The 20978-nt window shown below is 44.7% G+C and overlaps 1 protein-coding gene across 3 annotated transcripts in view; it reads right to left on the bottom strand.

Annotated features, from left to right (window-relative positions):
- LOC128696555 (galactosylceramide sulfotransferase) overlaps positions 1 to 20978 on the bottom strand; it is a 371235-nt gene that overhangs the window by 186764 nt on the left and 163493 nt on the right. The window contains exon 1 of one of the 3 annotated variants that reach the window (XM_053787870.2): positions 5683 to 5739. The exons of 1 other annotated variant lie outside the window; for it this stretch is intronic. The gene's annotated coding sequence lies outside the window, so the exon portion shown is untranslated. Of the gene's footprint in view, positions 1 to 1015; positions 1122 to 5682; positions 5740 to 20978 lie in introns of those variants that run through there. One more of the 3 variants, XM_053787871.2, reaches the window with a different exon arrangement.

The following is a 20978-nucleotide window of genomic DNA, read 5'->3' as shown; positions in this document are numbered from 1 at the left end:
CACATAGCGCCTCTGCTCCCTCTCTCAATACCCATGGGGAGATGTTATCTGGCCCCATTGCCTTTGAGGTATCTAGCTCACTCAGAAGCCTCTTCACTTCTTCCTCGGTTGTGTGCACTGTGTCCAGCACTTGGTGGTGTGCCCCACCTCTCCGTCTTTCTGGAGTCCCTTCTGTCTCCTCTGTGAACACTTCTTTGAATCTCTTGTTGAGTTTTTCACATACTTCACGGTCATTTCCTGTTGTCTCTCCTCCTTCCTTCCTTAGCCTGATTACCTGGTCCTTGACTGTTGTTTTCCTCCTGATGTGGCTGTACAACAGTTTCGGGTCAGATTTGGCTTTCGCTGCTATGTCATTTTCATATTGTCTTTGGGCCTCCCTTCTTATCTGTGCATATTCATTTCTGGCTCTACGACTGTTCTCCTTATTCTCCTGGGTCCTTTGCCTTCTATATTTCTTCCATTCCCTAGCACACTTGGTTTTTGCCTCCCTGCACCTTTGGGTAAACCATGGGCTCATCCTGGCTTTTTCATTACTCCTGTTACCCTTGGGTACAAACCTCTCCTCAGCCTCCTTGCATTTTGTTGCTACATATTCCATCATCTCATTAACTGGCTTCCCTGCCAGTTCTCTGTCCCACTGAACCCCGTTCAGGTAGTTCCTCATTCCTGTGTAGTCCCCTTTCTTGTAGTTTGGCTTCATTCGTCCTGGCCTTCCTGCTTCTCCCTCCACTTGTAGCTCTACTGTGTATGTGTGTGTGTTCCTCTTGATGTGTTTACACTGAGAGCAGCAGCATTTAAACTGGGAGAGTATACAACTTACAGTATACTTAGAGTATACTTTCATCACTGTTTCAGCGGCGTACATCGTGTGGTCGATGGGCTTGAAACCTAATAACTCTATACATTGAAAGGCAACAGACCAGCACGGTGGAGGCTCAGGCGAGTCACGTGATGTTATGACCACCTCTGGGGCAGTAATATACATAAATTCTCATCAATAACTAGATTATCTTACCTATTAGAGCAGGGAGGTCCAGATAATGGCTTCTGGCAACACTGTACTTGCATACCAACACAGGGTATACACAGTGTTGCTGTCCAACAGTGTAGCCAGCAGCGGTTGATCTGAACAAAAGGAGCACAGTGCCAGTGTATATCCACCAAGAGGTGAGGTTAGGTGAGGTTAGGTCAGGTTAGGTTAGGTTAGGTTAGGTTAGGATTGTTAGATTATGTTAGGCCAGGTTAGGTTAGGTTGCGATTCTTAGATTATGTTAGGTCAGGTTAGGTTAGGTTAGGATTGTTAGATTATGTTAGGTAAGGGTTGTCAGGTTAGGTTAGGTCAGGTTTGTCAGGACAAGTATTTCCTGACGCTGATCTATGTCATATGAGGACCCACAGTTGGAGCTTTTTGGTCATGTGACCTAAACCTTATGCTGGCTTACAGGTCCACCCTTTAAAAATCATGGTCATGATTATAACCTTTAGATACCACCCAAAAGATGTATCGTATTCCGACATTGCCTAGTGACTGAAAGGCATTTTGCAACATTTTCGAAATTTTATCTATGGTACGTATATAAATAACATTCATGACATACTTTCATATTTTTAAATCAATTGTGCTCCCTAATCTCCATTATAAATATAAAAAATGGGCAAAAGCTCCAATGTATCTCAATGAATACACATCCGGACGTTCATAATTCTGAGCACATATCCAGCAAGGGCGTTATAAGTGGTATAATGGCGCAGTAGATTCTATTATTACTTTAAAACGTGCAAAATAAAGTTAAATTGTTCATTTGTTAATGTTTTTTTCAAGGCGGCGGGATATACCAGGTCGCGGCGGGATATACCAGGTCGCGGTGGGATATACCGGAGTGCGGCGGGATATATTAATGCTCGGCGTGAATTACTATTGATGATTACACTAGCGGCTGGCGTCATAATGCTGGGGATCAGTTCTCTGGGGAACTTGTTTATTAGAACCAAATTAGTCTCACGTTAACATTAATTCCCTGGATGTAAAGAGAAGGTTGACTACTGGGTTGGTTGATGTCACACTGGGAGGGTTAGCACTGACAGTGTGATTGATGTCACACTGGGAGAGTCAGCACTGACAGTGTGACTGATGTCACACTGGGAGGGTCAGCACTGACAGCGTGGTTAGTGTCACACTGACAGTGTTAAGTCTGACAGTTTCATTATGCAAGTTCACAGATCAGACAAGAACGGAGATGCTGAGGTCTGATCTCTCACTAAGAATTATATTGGAAGCTACGACGCTAAACAGGATGTAGAGGAGGAGGAGGAAGAGGGAATAAGGAGTAGAAATGTGTGGAGTAAGAAGCTAAAAATCAGGAACAACAACAATAACAATTTCCAGAGGACTCGAAGGTGTGAAAGCGGAACAGATGATAGAGAAAGCGGAGCAGGTGTGGACAGAGGGCTAACACGTGTGGAAGGAGGTGAAACAGGTGTGGATAAAGAGGGAACATGAGTGGAAGGCGGTAAAACAGGCGTAGGAAGAATGATAACAGGTGAAGAGTTTTATTAAGTCACTTTTCCCTCTGTCCAGAGCTTCGTGTATTTATTCCATGAAGCTCTCCATAGAACTAAACGTCGGCCCAACTAAAGCTTCTTCTGCAATATGTTCCTGCTTCCCAATAACACAATTTAATAACTTCCCACTAACTCAAATACATTCAACAACATTACCTGTGTCCAGTCCTTTAAGGTCTTCTGGATTTAATCTAACTCTCTCTAAAATCCACTAAGTCCCACTAACGTTCCATTTGAATTAGACTAAATCCTCACTAGGTCCAGTTCCAGTTTTCACCAGGCAAAATAACTCTGAATTTCTTTAAACAAAGCTATATCCACTGGAATTTTATAAACCATACTAAATTCTGCTTGAATTTATTAGTCCACATTAAATGCCAAATTAAATTCTCTGAACTCTTTGTTTTGATTCTGAAACTGACTCAACATCCTGATAATCTTCAGGAAGTTCTTCATATTTCAGTAGAAAATTTCTAAAGATTTCCAGACTTCACTAAATTATTTCTCAAGGCTTTTAAACACCACTAAATTACCTTTAAAACCTTTAAAATTCCATAAAATTACATCTGATGGCTTCCAAACTCATTTAAATAATATTTGATTATTTCCAAAATCCCTAAATTGAAGCCTCCGTCTCTCCACTAAATTATCTCTGGAGGCCTTAAAAACCAAAGTCAAACACATTTTAAAGCAATAAAACCCACTAAATTCCCTGTAAATTATTCCCATCGTCTACCTAAATTTACTTCTAGGCTATTCCTAGCCCAGCTAAGGAAAAAAACATTGCAGGTCGGGAAGTCCAGTGAACCGGGGTGAAGAAAGAGAGCGAAGTTACCCCACTAAATTAATTTTGCAGGAAGTCTAGAGAGAGCATTGTGAAGAAAGAGTGAGGGGAAGTTTGGCCATCTGGGCGCATAAGGGGAAGTGCAGGTGCGCGTGTCAGGCGCAACTTACATGTTCATAACTTGTACCTTGATGGTCACATCCTGGTCCTCCTCCCACCCTAACAACGACCCCACCCACCCCAACACATCCTCACGTGACGCACCTTTCCACAGGGTGTGAAGGGTGAAGGATGAGACACAGAGGGGAAAGGTTTCTAGAGGGGATGCACCCTCCCCTCCTACGACGAAGGGGAATTACTGCATACGTTTTGACGGTGATTTCTCTTTCTTACACTATTTAAGTTAGTTTACACAATGTTAGAGTAAATAAAGATTAGATTACGCTACTTTAGATTATATTAAGGTTAGATTACGCTAGGTTAGATTACATTTAGGTTATTTTATGTGGAGTTAGATTACATTTAGGTTACGTTACGTTGCGCTACGTTAAGTTACATTCGATTAAGTATCACTGGTTTTGGTAATGTTAAATTATCGTCTTTTAACAGAATTCAACCAATTATAACATGAAACAGCAACAATAAACATTATTTGAAGAGATGAAAAAAATATTATTGAAGAACCAACAGAAAACGGGGAACCCACAGACAGCAAATCGAAAATTGTAACAACAACAATAACAGAACCATACCACAGGTGGGGTCTGAACCCGCAGGACCAGTGGCTAACGCGACGGTCTGGAGACTCTCTGACCGCGGTTTCAAACCCCACCCGTGGTATGGTTCGTTTGCAATCGTGTCTTTACGATTTCGTGAGACAATAACAGAATATCTTATAGAAATTAAGTATACATGTCAGTGTGGACGTCGATTTACCGAAACGTGTACAATAAAGGTGCCCAGATGTTGTACATGTGTCTAATTCTACATCTGGTCTGCACTATATGCTATTCTGTACAACGGACTTGTTGGTGTTGTATACATGTACAACTGAACACAGACATGGTAGTGAAAGCGACAGCTAGAGAAAGGGAATTTAAAGTCAAAACTGAAATTAGAGGAAGTAAAATAAAATATTAGAACAAGCTAGAGGGGAAAGACGAGGAAAGAAAAAGAGGAATAACAGGAAAGGGGAAGGCAGAAGAGAGGGAGAAGTGAGGTAGAAGAGAGAGAGGCGAGGTTGGATTATAGGGACACCATTCACGAGATAAAGAGAAAGAAGAAATAAGAGGAAATATTTGCTACATTGTAGGCGATGTTTCGGTTTATCCTGGACTATCATCAGGTCTTGGATGGACCTAAACGTCGTTTAAGTCTCTCCTCTTCTAATTGGATGGGTTAGTGCTGTAGATTCCATCCGCAGTATTGTTCCACAGGCGCGAATATCGAGGACAGCGTCTGGCTTAACCTGCGGTGTAATACTGCAGTAGGTGAGAGAGAGAGAGAGAGAGAGAGAGAGAGAGAGAGAGAGAGAGAGAGAGAGAGTAATATTTCCGGGTTAACTATCTGTGTCAACACACTCTGGAGTGTGTTGCGTCAGCCACCTTCACATTCAACAACACTACTGTCTAAAATATCTGAGTGCAGGCTGCATGCAACACACTCAAGAGCATCTCGTGCGGTTTTATCGCAACGGAGCACTTTCTCTGAATGATTCTGCAAGGGCGAGACGTCGACATGAAGTAAAAAGCGAAGTGCAAACATTTACTGGGGACAGCGTTTCTCTCTACAAACAACAAAATGTTCTCACTATATATATATATATATATATATATATATATATATATATATATATATATATATATATATATATATATATATATATATATATATATATATATATATATATATATATATATCAGTATAGATACACTGAGAGGTATGTTTCTCTAAGTGCATATACACAGAGAGGTGAATATATCTTGGTACTTATACATCGAGAGTTGTATATTTCTCGGTGCATGTACACGAAAAGGTGCTCCTCTTGTAGTGTAGCACACCCAACAGTGTGTATCTCTGTGTGTACAAACAGTGTATATATCAAAAAATCTCCAGTTAGGAATTAAATTAATTCTTGATGTGAGTGTACGTGCAAAGGTGTGGTATTTCTGCCTCTGGTGCAGCAGACAGGTCATAGACCCAGCAGAGTATACAACCCACGAGGGTTTGCCGAACCCACATCCATGAATACATGTAACCTGCAAGGCCCATGCTGAGGCTTGTGGGTTATATCCTCATAACTTTCAGTTCCTTAGAGCGATCGCTTCGTAACTTACAATCTCTTGGAGTGATCCTGTGTTTGTCGTTGTTCACTATTCTCTACACTGAGTTCCTTTCACTGAGGTGAGGCTCATTTGACCTCCCAATAGTCACTCTTATCTCATTTTTCTCGTAGCTATTCATTTTTCTGTTATCTTCAGGATTTTTATACACGAATGATTTGAAGTTATCGTCGCCATAGAGAGGTTATCAGCCTGTTATCACGTTTGATGTGATGGTGTTCGACCGCCTCCTCTCTCTAAATATTTTGATCTTGATTTTAACATTTCGCATGGAGAATGAAAGGCACATGAGTTACGATCCAAGAAAGAGGAAGATAACTCCAATTACTTTAATCAAGAACTGATTTCTATACGTTGAAATAGGTTTAAGCTTTCCTGTTTACAATAATCATATAAATAGCAGAATGATTTGAGAGAGAAAATTAAGCCAAATTTAATGGTTTCTTGTGGTCTAGTACTCGTGTGTGCAAACTAAGTCCTGTCTCCCTAGTGTATTGGCTTTTCTTACCTTGGCTTGAACACCTACCATATTTTCCGGCATATAAGGCGCACTTTTCCCCACAAAAAATTCTTGGAAAATCAGCCTGCGCCTTATATGCCCAAAATCATAGTTAAGGGTAGGCTTTGCTTTACGTCTTAGCAGTTGTTTACTAACGTTACGTCACTGCTAAACGTCGTCTTATACGTTTCATACGTTATTGCGCCTTATACGCCGGAAAATACGGTAGATAACACACCATAACTCTTAGATAAAAGTAAATACACAAATAACCCGCACATAGAAAAAAGCCTGTGTGTGGGTTATTTATGTATTGTTCCAGTCACGGTATTGCGCCTTATTAGCTTTTTAAAAGTAAAAAGTTCTCAGTAAATGGCCTGTGTGTACAACCAAGTCCTCCACTATGTGCCTCTCCTATGTGCCTCTCCTATGTGCCTCTTCTATGTGTCTCTCCTATGTCCTCCCATGTGCCAGATCTCAGTAAATGTAATGGTGTTGGGTAATAGGACAAGTGCAACTAACGTCGTATTTTATTGTGGCAACGTTTCGCTCTCCATGAGCTTTGTAAGGGCTTTACAAAGCTCCTGTTCTTATGTAAACGTTGCCACAATAAGATGCGACATTATGTTTGGGTATGAGAATAAAACCGGAGGGATGTTGTAGCAGGTTCTCCTGTATACCATGATGAGGTGGTATCTCTCCTGTATACCATGATGAAGTGGTATCCCTCCTGTATACCATGATGAAGTGGTATCCCTCCTGTATACCATGATGAGGTGGTATCCCTCCTGTATACCATGATGAAGTAGTAATATCCCTCCTGTATACCATAATGAGGTGGTGTCCCTCCTGAATACCGTGATGAAGTGATATCCCTCCTGTATACAATGATGAGGTGATATCCCTCCTGTATACCATGATGAAGTGGTATCCCCTCCTGTATCCCATTATGAGGTGGTATCCCTCCTGTATACCATGATGAAGTGGTATCCCTCCTGTATACCATGATGAAATGGTATCCCTCCTGTATACTATGATGAGGTGGTATCCCTCCTGTATACCTTCAAGATATGGTATCCTTAGCTTGGTTGAAATGGGTTCTTCTTGTCATCAAGGTATCCCGTTTATCCCTCTAGGATACACCAGCAACTAGTTGTTCCTCACGGCAGGGTTTACCACCTTGAGTATGTCCACAATAAATATAACAAGTGACACCGCCTGTGGAATAGAAAGGTTTGATCCCAGGAAGTAGAGAGGGGAAGCTCCAATTTCTTGGATCAAAAACCACTCGTGGATAGAAATTCCTCTGAAGTTCTGAGAGCACACACACACACACACACACACACACAGCTGTTTATTACAGAGGTGTGGCACCTGTCGTGCTCTGTGGCAGGTGTTTGGACACGTAAACACCTGTCTTATACACACCATTTAACACCTGCATTTCTCAGGTGTTGACGGCGCTGTTCTGGGCTCGTAATGCACATCTGGGGGAATTAATTACTCTCTAATGTGTTCTCTTGGGATGGTAGCTGTGTCATGTGTCTTCCCCCCTGAGTGTGTTCCTTTGGGGATGGTTGATGTATCATGTGTCTTCCCCCCTGAGTGTGTTCCTTTGGGGATGGTTGATGTATCATGTGTCTTCCCCCCTAAGTGTATCCTTTGCGGATGGTTGATGTGTCATGTGTCTTCCCCCCCCCCGAGTGTGTCCTCTGGGGATGGTTGCTGTGTCATGTGTCTCTCCAGGTTTAACTCCATATTTCTTCTCTTCTTCCCCATCCCCCCATTTGGCTCTGCTCCTAGACCTGAATTGCCCTTTCGAAGGTGAGATATGATCTCTCTCTCTCTCTCTCTCTCTCTCTCTCTCTCTCTCTCTTTGTTCTATATCATAAAATAACTACAAGCGTCAGAAATTACTGAGAAATGATGGTAAAGTTTGAAGATGGAGCAAATAAAGCAAGGAGGGAGGAAAGGCGACAAGGAGTGAAGCTTGAACTCGGTTGAAGGTGTTTCACACACCGCCCTCATGTGAGGGCGATGTTGTTCTCCGTCTCCTCCTCCAGCTGGTGTCACCATCGCTGCCTCCGCCTCTGCTGAAGATGAACACACAAGCCTGGTGCCCCGGGATACTGCTGCTGCTGCTGCTGGGATTGTGAGGGACCTCAGGAAGGCCAGGAGTCATCCATCTCTATACTTCCCGGAGATCCAGGTGACCTTGGAAATTGTGGTCTCGGAAGACATCAAGGAAGAATTCTGTGTTTCACTTTCATGTCTGGAGTGAACACGATCCCAAAAGCCGAAATGGTACCCTACTATAAAGTGTTCCAAGTGTTTATGTGTTGTCAATAACAAGGAAGAATCTTGCTGATTCTTCATTGCTAAGAGTTCCTTCAACTTGCCGGAATCTTCAGCGGAGCTTTTGATGCCTCGGTGAGTATTAATGGTGAGATAAGACGATAGTGCACATGATCACTGTTTACCTGTCTTCAAAATCTTACGACAAAACAAACCCTTCGTAACTGGCTATGCATTACCCAGTCATGCACTCTCTGTTCTATTTCGCCTGATTCCTTCTCTCCAAGTCTTCCAGTGGGTAGTTTTGTAGAAGTTTCTCTCATCGTAAACATATCAAGAGATCTGTTTTCCGTTATGAGATCAGTGAACATCACTTGGAAATCGTCTGAGTGATGCTGGTGCACTCACACAGTGAGTTTGTGAAGCAAACTGAATGTACTTCCAGACAACTGTGGTCGTGATTTAGCTGCTAGCAACCTGGGGCCTGGAATTTTGTGGCAAGTAATGAGACCATCGGTTCATCAAACGTAGGGAAAATATTCTTGGGAGTACTGAAAGACTAAACAAATACTAGAGACATTCACAAGCTGTCGACAATCGGTTAGAAAGACAAGACAGCAGTGAAGGCCTTTATTTGAATAACGTTACACAAATTGTATTGTGCCTTTTTGTTATTTATTGAACAACGTTTCACTCAACACTGACCTCTTTTATGTATATGAAAAAAAAAAAAAATAATGATATATGCAGTATTTCACCCAACACTGGGCTTTATCAAGTACTTGAGAAAGCCCAGTGTTGTGTAATATATTTCATACATGGTCTTCAATGTTGTCTTGTCTCTGTCGCCAATACTGGAAGCCATTTCGCAGTACAACGTACGTGAATGCTGGTTAAGGTCAGGTTGCATATCTTTCATCTACCATCTGTTATAGCTATCAGCCTTCCAGCCAAAAAAAAGCAATGTCACGACAAAACTGTAACAGAAGTCAAGATTGTGAAGTACTAGTCAATCTCAGTCGAATTAACACAGTATTCCTACGGTATTTTTCTCCTGCCCGGTCTGTGTACCTATTCGGTTTCTTCCGATTGAAAATCATAATGGGTTCCTGGACCCATTATGTACCTCTGTAATCTTTTGACTACCGCCCACAGGACGGGTATGGGGTGCATAATATATTAAACTAACTTCCAGAGCAGTTGAATATCAACACCGCATATTGTCGTAGTCAGTCGTGAGGCAAGGCCTCCAGTATGAGTGATGCTTTACGAGTGAATGCGGGCAATAATCTGTGTGCAAAAAGCAGTGGCAATTTATACCCCATTTGCTGGACACTTGCTAAATCAAGTTTGTTATTTCTTCTAACGTGTGTAAAAGATGCATATCTGTTTTTAAAGTCGAGCCGCCGATGCTCACTCATTCTTTGTCAAACACTTCAGTTATCAAACGGCGCTGTATCACGAGATGGATGTGGATGGTGCATGCAGACACTACAAAAGCAAACCGCTTGGGCTGTTTAGCGATAAAGAATGCACTGGAGGAACTCAGAGGGGACACAGATCGAAAGCCAGAGTGTCGCTCGGAAGCAAGAGCCGTGGTGAGCACCTGAACTTATACTTTCACTCTCTGTTGCAGTAACTTCAATATTTAACACCATGAACTTGTTGCTACAAGGTCATAAACTCGACATTAACAGTGCTGTCTACCTCTTTGATGGCCTCAATGACTTCAACATACGCAGAGATCGAGTATCTCATTCTTCGCTCAGAAGGGAGAGGAAAAAGCTGGTAGTGATACCTATCCCGAGAAGGAATATCAGAAGCAATACACACAGAGCTCAGCCTCCTGTGTATACTTAGGTATCTTGACTGCCAGAACGTTTCACCTGTTGCGCAGCGGAGATATTTACTCGAACAGAAGCGAGTATAATAATAAAGCAATGTAGCAGTAAAAATTCCTCTGTCTTGCGCATGTCTTCACCAACTGGTCGGTATTATATACCACATCGCACAGTGTATGCCACTAATAATATAAAGCTACGTTCTTCTTAAGGCTACCACTGTACATTGCTTCAGTATTTCTCTTAGTAATGATATTTGTTTTAGAGTTTGCTGATGCGTTTAGAAGTCAAATGAGCGTATTTCAGCACTACCACCATCGCCAGCACCAAAATTACCACCATCACCACCACCACCACTAAAACTACCACTATCACCACCACCAAAACAACCACCATCACCACCACCATAACTACCACCATCACAATCACCCCTGCAGACTACGACTTCTCTCCGTTATAATTTCCAGCAGCGTCCCTTCCAGCAGGGCAGTGTGTACCCGCCAGCCTGATCTGGAATGCATGGCTTCACACTCAGGTATTAAGTGATTTGGGTCAAACCTGGATCCCATAGCTGTGGCACATTGCACTGCAAACTCCACACGAGATTAAGAGAAGCCTTTGCAATTGTTTCAACCTGCGCTCGGAATGTGTTGTCCACAGCTGGCTATGATTGCATTACGGCTCAATTTCAACATTCACAAGGCCAGGAGATACCTGATTCTATCCCTAATTTAACCCCGAGGTCACCTGTTCCTTCTCCAGACTATGGTCACGTGACCCTTGTTTATATAAAGTTTTTTTTTATGTACACTTTATTCTTTAGTTTGCAGAAAAGGGTCTTAATGTGAAACCGAAATATACACTTCCACTTTTCGTTGTTATGTGAACCAAAGAGGTAGATTGTTGAACCACTCAGAAATTGAACCACTCAGAAATTGAACCACTCAGAAACTAAACCACCCATAAACTGAACCACCCATAAACTGAACCACCCATAAACTGAACCACCCATAAACCGAACCACCCATAAACTGAACCACTCAAATACCGAACCACCCATAAACTGAACCACTCAGAAATTGAACCACTCAGAATCTGAACCATTCAGAAACTGAACCACCCATAAACTGAACCATGCAAATAATGAACTACTCAGAAACTGAACCACTCAGAAACTGAACCACTCAGATACTGAACCACTCAGATACTGAACCACTCAGATACTGAACCACTCAGATACTGAACCACTCAGATACTGAACCACTCAGATACTGAACTATCCATAAACTGAACATATAGCAGAGAATCTTCAAGTCAAAACAGAGTAGGCCTATCTGCCGATAAGAACATCAACTTCTATCCAGAGTTCGGTCTATTGTGTATCATCCACGTACTCACCTATTTGGGGCTGCAGGGGTCGAGTCACAGCCCCTGTGTACGAATCAAGGGTGGAAACACACAAGGACCTGCAGGTAAGGAGGGTCCTGGTATGCAAATCAGGACCTGTGAATTTAATCTGCCAAAGAAATTAATAGGCCTGTGAAAAAATGGGTTTAATACCGTTTCGTGGAAAAAATGCAAATTCTGATGTCACTAAAACAGCGCGTACTTGATGAAGCGACACATGTTCACGACGTTTCGCCCTGTGTGGAGCCTTATCGAGCCTCCTTTCACGCTGTGTGGAGCTTTATCAAGTTACCTTTCACTCCTTGTAGAGCTTTATCAAGTCACCTTTCACTCCTTGTAGAGCTTTATCAAGTTACATTTCACTCCTTGTAGAGCTTTATCAAGTCACCTTTCACTCCTTGTAGAGCTTTATCAAGTCACCTTTCACTCCTCGTAGAGCTTTATCAAGTTACCTTCCACTCCTTGTAGAGCTTTATCAAGTTACCTTCCACTCCTTGTAGAGCTTTATCAAGTTACATTTCACTCCTTGTAGAGCTTTATCAAGTCACCTTTCACTCCTTGTAGAGCTTTATCAAGTTACATTTCACTCCTTGTGGAGCTTTATCAAGTTACCTTTCACTCCTTGTAGAGCTTTATCAAGTTACCTTCCACTCCTTGTAGAGCTTTATCAAGTTACATTTCACTCCTTGTGGAGCTTTATCAAGTTACCTTTCACTTCTTGTAGATCTTTATCAAGTTACCTTTCACTCCTTGTAGAGCTTTATCAAGTTACATTTCACTCCTTGTAGAGCTTTATCAAGTCACCTTTCACTCCTTGTAGAGCTTTATCAAGTTACATTTCACTCCTTGTGGAGCTTTATCAAGTTACCTTTCACTCCTTGTAGAGCTTTATCAAGTTACGTTCCACTCCCTGTAGAGCTTTATCAAGTTACATTTCACTCCTTGTGGAGCTTTATCAAGTTACCTTTCACTTCTTGTAGAGCTTTATCAAGTTACCTTTCACTCCTTGTAGAGCTTTATCAAGTTACCTTTCACTCCTTGTAGAGCTTTATCAAGTTACCTTTCACTCCTTGTAGAGCTTTATCAAGTTACCTTTCACTCCTTGTAGAGCTTTATCAAGTTACCTTTCACTCCTTGTAGAGCTTTATCAAGTTACCTTTCACTCCTTGTAGAGCTTTATCAAGTTACCTTTCACTCCTTGTAGAGCTTTATCAAGTTACCTTTCACTCCTAGTAGAGCTTTATCAAGTTACCTTTCACTCCTTGTAGAGCTTTATCAAGTTACCTTTCACTCCTTGTAGAGCTTTATCAAGTTACCTTTCACTCCTTGTAGAGCTTTATCAAGTTACCTTTCACTCCTTGTAGAGCTTTATCAAGTCACCTTTCACTCCTTGTAGAGCTTTATCAAGTTACATTTCACTCATTGTAGAGCTTTATCAAGTTACCTTTCACTCCTTGTAGAGCTTTATCAAGTTACATTTCACTCCTTGTAGAGCTTTATCAAGTTACATTTCACTCCTTGTAGAGCTTTATCAAGTTACATTTCACTCCTTGTAGAGCTTTATCAAGTTACATTTCACTCCTTGTAGAGCTTTATCAAGTTACCTTTCACTCCTTGTAGAGCTTTATCAAGTTACATTTCACTCCTTGTAGAGCTTTATCAAGTTACATTTCACTCCTTGTAGAGCTTTATCAAGTTACCTTTCACTCCTTGTAGAGATTTATCAAGTTACATTTCACTCCTTGTAGAGCTTTATCAAGTTACCTTTCACTCCTTGTAGAGCTTTATCAAGTCACCATTCACTCCTTGTAGAGCTTTATCAAGTTACATTTCACTCCTTGTAGAGCTTTATCAAGTTACCTTCCACTCCTTGTAGAGCTTTATCAAGTTACATTTCACTCCTTGTAGAGCTTTATCAAGTCACCTTTCACTCCTTGTAGAGCTTTATCAAGTTACATTTCACTCCTTGTAGAGCTTTATCAAGTTACCTTCCACTCCTTGTAGAGCTTTATCAAGTTACCTTCCACTCCTTGTAGAGCTTTATCAAGTTACATTTCACTCCTCGTAGAGCTTTATCAAGTCACCTTTCAACCCTTGTAGAGCTTTAACAAATTACATTTCACTCCTTGTGGAGCTTTATCAAGTTACCTTTCACTCCTTGTAGAGCTTTATCAAGTTACCTTTCACTCCTTGTAGAGCTTTATCAAGTTACCTTCCACTCCTTGTAGAACTTTATCAAGTTACATTTCACTCCTTGTAGAGCTTTATCAAGTTACCTTCCACTCCTTGTAGAGCTTTATCAAGTTACCTTTCACTCCTTGTAGAGCTTTATCAAGTTACCTTCCACTCCTTGTAGAGCTTTACCAAGTCACTCTTCGCTTAGTGTGGAGCTTCATCACATTATGCTTCTCTCTGTGTAGAAGATTCATCAAACCATACACTTGATAAAGCTCTACGCAGAGCGAAACGTTGTTCCGTCATCCCTCTCCTTAGAGCTTCGGAATTCGGATCCAAACGTAAAAAGAGACCCGAGAAAAGCTCTAAATGGGGATTTTTAAGCTCTATATATATGAGTGGAACAAAAAGAGCTTAAGCCTGAAGCGGGTATAGAGTACCCACTACCCGCACCTGCTTATCCACACGTGGGTTTTAAATTAGTATATTAGTGGGTCAGAGTGAAAAAAAAATCGAAAATTTCGTCTCTAGGTCTAAAAAAATGGAATATATTAGGCTCGTAGACTCGCTTGTAAAATCACGAAGGGCAATGAGGTTTGATCCGAGGAAGGGGAGGGAGTGCTTATTCCTTGGACGAAAAGCCCTTTGCTGGCGCTCAAAGGTACTCATATAGTTGGCCAGTTAGTTGGACCACTCAGATACTGGACCACTCAGATACTGGACCACTCAGATACTGGACCACTCAGATACTGGACCACTCAGATACTGGACCACTCAGATACTGGACCACTCAGATAATGGACCACTCAGAAATTGGGCCACTCAGAAACTGGACCACTCAGAAATTGGACCACTCAGATACTGGACCACTCAGATACTGGACCACTCAGATACTGGACCACTCAGATACTGGACCATTCAGAAATTGGACCACTCAGAAATTGGACCACTCAGTAATTGGACCACTCAGAAACTGGACCACTCAAACACTGGACCACTCAGACACTGGACCACTCAGACACTGGACCACTCAGACACTGAACCACTCAGACACTGAACCACTCAGACACTGAACCACTCAGAAACTGGACCAGACACTGGACCACCTAGAAACTGGATCACTCAGAAACTGGACCACAAAGAAACTGGACCACTCAGACACTGGACAACACAGACACTGGACCACTCAGACACTGGACCACTCAGACACTGAACCACTCAGACACTGGACCACTCAGACACTGGACCACTCAGACACTGGACCACTCAGACACTGGACCACTCAGACACTGGACCACTCAGACACTGGACCACTCAGACACTGAACCACTCAGAAACTGGACCACCCAGAAACTGGACCTCTCAGACACTGGACCACTCAGACACTGGACCACTCAGACACTGAACCACTCAGAAACTGGACCACCCAGAAACTGGACCTCTCAGACACTGGACCACTCAGACACTGGACCACTCAGACACTGGACCACTCAGACACTGGACCACTCAGACACTGAACCACTCAGAAACTGGACCACCCAGAAACTGGACCTCTCAGACACTGGACCACTCAGACACTGGACCACTCAGACACTAGAGCACCTACAAACTGGACCACCTACAAATAAGACCACCTGGAACCTGCACCACACACCTGGTATCCACCAGCAGACTGAAAATAATCCAGTGAAGGAACAGGGAAAAAACTTGCCCGCTCATGAGGGGAAAATTTGCATATATTGATATTCTAGGAAGGATATAAATTCCCTGCCAATATTGTATGTAGGGAAAAAAAAGTGATAATTTAATATAAAGTTTTTTTTAACTCGACCATCCTGGGAGGCAGAGATAGATAGATAGATAGATAGAGAGAGAGACAGACAGACAGAGAGAGAGACAGAGAGAGAGACAGAGAGAGAGAAAAGCATAGAGCTATTACACTCCCTTAATTTCCACTAATGTTTGCTAATTATTTTAAGAGGGTTTGGGAGTGCCACGAGGGGTAATATTTGCACAGTGGCACTCTTATTCCCTTAATGGCAGAAGCTTGCTCTTCAGCTGGCACCATCAGCTGACACCATCAGCTGACACCTGCCAAGGTAAACACTGCCTAACACAGCCTCCAAAATGAACGTTAGAAGCAGAGTCTGCTCTATATAGAAGACTGCTTTATATGGAAAAGACTGCTCTATATAAAAGAGTCTGCTCTATATAGAGGAGTCTCTTCTATAAAGGCACTCTGCTCCAGTCACCTGTGATCAAGAGTACTTCCCTAACATCAAGGTTATTCTCCTCCTGGAAGGCCAGACAAGGTTAGTTCACCTACACCTACGTCAGTACACCAGCACCTACGTCAGTACACCAGCACCTACGTCAGTACACCAGCACCTACGTCAGTACACCAGCACCTACGTCAGTACACCAGCACCTACGTCAGTACACCAGCACCTACGTCAGTACACCAGCACCTACGTCAGTACACCAGCACCTACGTCAGTACACCAGCACCTACGTCAGTACACCAGCTCCTACGTCAGTACAACAGCACCTACGTCAGTACACCAGCACCAACGGCAGTATACCAGAACCCACGGCAGTACACCAGCACCCACGGCAGTACAACACCCACCAACGGCAGTACACCAGCACCAACGGCAGTACACCAGCACCAACGGCAGTATACCAGAACCCACGGCAGTACACCAGCACCCACGGCAGTACACCAGCACCCACGGCAGTACACCAGCACCCACGGCAGTACACCAGCACCTACGTCAGTACACCAGCACCTACGTCAGTACACCAGCACCTACGTCAGTACACCAGCACCTACGTCAGTACACCAGCACCTACGTCAGTACACCAGCACCTACGTCAGTACACCAGCACCTACGTCAGTACACCAGCACCTACGTCAGTACACCAGCACCTACGTCAGTACACCAGCACCTACGTCAGTACACCAGCACCTACGTCAGTACACCAGCACCTACGTCAGTACACCAGCACCTACGTCAGTACACCAGCACCTACGTCAGTACAACAGCACCTACGTCAGTACACCAGCACCTACGTCAGTACACCAGCACCTACGTCAGTACAACAGCACCTACGTCAGTACACCAGCACCTACGTCAGTACACCAGCACCTACGTCAGTACACCAGCACCTACGTCAGTACACCAGCACCTACGTCAGTACACCAGCACCTACGTCAGTACACCAGCACCTACGTCAGTACAACAGCACCTACGTCAGTACACCAGCACCTACGTCAGTACACCAGCACCTACGTCAGTACAACAGCACCTACGTCAGTACACCAGCACCTACGTCAGTACACCAGCACCTACGTCAGTACACCAGCACCTACGTCAGTACACCAGCACCTACGTCAGTACACCAGCACCTACGTCAGTACACCAGCACACACGGCAGTACACCAGCACCCACGACAGTACACCAGCACCTACGTCAGTACACCAGCACCTACGTCAGTACACCAGCACCTACGTCAGTACACCAGCACCCACGGCAGAATACCAGCACCCACGGCAGTACAACACCCACCAACGGCAGTACACCAGCACCAACGGCAGTACACCAGCACCCACGGCAGTATACCAGAACCCACGGCAGTACACCAGCACCTACGTCAGTACACCAGAACCTACGTCAGTACACCAGCACTTACCTAAGTACACTAGCACTTACCTCAGTACACTAGCACTTACCTCAGTACACTAGCACTTACCTCAGTACACTAGCACTTACCTCAGTACACTAGCACTTACCTCAGTACACTAGCACTTACCTCAGTACACTAACACTTACCTCAGTACACTAGCACTTACCTCAGTACACTAGCACTTACGTGAGTACACCAGCACCTACGTCAGTACACCAGCACCCACGGCAGTACACCAGCACCCACGACAGTACACCAGCACCTACGTCAGTACACCAGCACCTACGTCAGTACACCAGCACCTACGTCAGTACACCAGCACCCACGGCAGAATACCAGCACCCACGGCAGTACAACACCCACCAACGGCAGTACACCAGCACCAACGGCAGTACACCAGCACCCACGGCAGTATACCAGAACCCACGGCAGTACACCAGCACCCACGGCAGTACACCAGCACCTACGTCAGTACACCAGAACCTACGTCAGTACACCAGCACCCACGGCAGTACACCAGCACCCACGGCAGTACAACACCCACCAACGGCAGTACACCAGCACCCACGGCAGTACACCAGCACCCACGGCAATACACCAGCACCCACGGCAGTACACCTACACCCATGGCAGTACATCAGCACCCACGGCTTTACACCAGCACCCACGACAGTACATCAGCACCCACGGCAGTACACCAGCACCCACGGCAGTACACCAGCACCCACGGCAGTACACCAGCACCCACGACAGTACACCAGCACCCACGGCAGTACATCAGCACCCACGGCAGTACACCAGCACCCACGGCAGTACACCAGCACGCACGACAGTACATCAGCACCCACGGCAGTACACCAGCACCCACGGCAGTACATCAGCACCCACGACAGTACATCAGCACCCACGGCAGTACACCAGCACCCACGGCAGTGCACCAGCACCCACGACAGTACATCAGCACCCACGGCAGTACACCAGCACCCACGGCAGTACATCAGCACCCACGGCAGTACATCAGCACCCACGACAGTACATCAGCACCCACGGCAGTACACCAGCACCCACGACAGTACATCAGCACCCACGACAGTACATCAGCACCCACGGCAGTACACCAGCACCCGAGACAGTACATCAGCACCCACGACAGTACATCAGCACCCACGACAGTACACCAGCACCCACTGCAGTACACCAGCACCCACGGCAGTATACCAGCACCCACGGCAGTACACCAGCACCCACGGCAATACACCTACACCCACGTCAGTACACCAGCACCCATGGCAGTACACCTACACCCACGTCAGTACACCAGCACCCACGGCAGTATACCAGCACCCACTGAAGTACATCAGCACCCACGGCAGTACACCAGCACCCATGGCAGTACACCAGCACCCACGGCAGTACACCTACACCCACGTCAGTACACCAGCACCCACGACAGTACACCAGCACCCACGGCAGTACACCAGTACCCACGGCAGTACATCAGTACCCACGGCAGTACACCAGTACCCACGGCAGTACACCAGTACCCACGGCAGTACATCAGCACCCACGACAGTACATCAGCACCCAAGGCAGTACACCAGCACCCACGGCAGTACACCAGCACCCACGGCAGTACACCAGCACCCACGGCAGTACACCAGCACCCACGGCAGTACACCAGCACCTACTACCCATTGGGAACATGCCGGTTATTACACGTCTCCCACAAACTCGTTTGCAACTTTCTTTATCTAGAAGAGCTGGTGTTTCCTGCTAGAAGTGAGCCTCATGTTATGACTAATTATGTGGATGGTAATTAAGTCTGGCCGAGGCGCTGTGGATCAACACGAGGCTGTCAGGTAGCTTGACTTGACCGGGTGTAAAGTCTATCGGCTACACGAGGGTCATTAAGTCTGCATGTCACCTTTACATGTGGGCGATTACGGCTGCATGTCATCTGTAAACGAGGGTCATTAAGGCTGCATGTCATCTGTAAACGAGGATCATTAAGGCTGCATGTCATCTGTAAACGAGGGTCATTAAGGCTGCATGTCACCTGTAAACAAGGGTCATTAAGGCTGCATGTCACCTACAAACGAGGGTCATTAAGGCTGCATGTCACCTACAAACGAGGGTCACTAAGGCTGCATGTCACCTACAAACGAGGGTCATTAAGGCTGCATGTCACCTACAAACGAGGGTCATTAAGGCTGCATGTCACCTACAAACGAGGGTCATTAAGGCTGCATGTCACATACAAATAAGGGTCATTAAGGCTGCATGTCACCTACAAACGAGGGTCATTAAGGCTGCATGTCACCAACAAACGAGGGTCATTAAGGCTGCATGTCATCTGTAAACGAGGGTCATTAAGGCTGCATGTCACCTGTAAACGAGGGTCATTAAGGCTGCATGTCACCTACAAACGAGGGTCATTAAGGCTGCATGTCAACTGTAAACGAGGGTCATTAAGGCTGCATGTTACCTGTAAACGAGGGTCATTAAGGCTGCATGTCAACTGTAAACGAGGGTCATTAAGGCTGCATGTCAACTGTAAACGAGGGTCATTAAGGCTGCATGTTACCTGTAAACGAGGGTCATTAAGGCTGCATGTCAACTGTAAACAAGGATCATTAAGGCTGCATGTCACCTGTAAACGAGGGTCATTAAGGCTGCATGTCACCTGTAAACGAGGGTCATTAAGGCTGCATGTCAACTGTAAACGAGGGTCATTAAGGCTGCATGTTACCTGTAAACGAGGGTCATTAAGGCTGCATGTCAACTGTAAACGAGGGTCATTAAGGCTGCATGTCAACTGTAAACGAGGGTCATTAAGGCTGCATGTCAACTGTAAACGAGGGTCATTAAGGCTGCATGTTACCTGTAAACGAGGGTCATTAAGGCTGCATGTCAACTGTAAACGAGGGTCATTAAGGCTGCATGTCAACTGTAAACGAGGGTCATTAAGGCTGCATGTTACCTGTAAACGAGGGTCATTAAGGCTGCATGTCAACTGTAAACAAGGGTCATTAAGGCTGCATGTCACCTGTAAACGAGGGTCATTAAGGCTGCATGTCACCTGTAAACGAGGGTCATTAAGGCTGCATGTCAACTGTAAACGAGGGTCATTAAGGCTGCATGTTACCTGTAAACGAGGGTCATTAAGGCTGCATGTCAACTGTAAACGAGGGTCATTAAGGCTGCATGTTACCTGTAAACGAGGGTCATTAAGGCTGCATGTCAACTGTAAACGAGGGTCATTAAGGCTGCATGTCACCTACAAACGAGGGTCATTAAGGCTGCATGTCACCTACAAACGAGGGTCATTAAGGCTGCATGTCACCTACAAACGAGGGTCATTAAGGCTGCATGTCACCTACAAACG

Source organism: Cherax quadricarinatus, chromosome 47, assembly GCF_038502225.1.
Source record: "Cherax quadricarinatus isolate ZL_2023a chromosome 47, ASM3850222v1, whole genome shotgun sequence".
Lineage (NCBI taxonomy): Eukaryota > Metazoa > Arthropoda > Malacostraca > Decapoda > Parastacidae > Cherax > Cherax quadricarinatus.
Note: the sequence above shows the minus strand (reverse complement) of the source record. Positions and strands in the feature narration are given on the sequence as shown.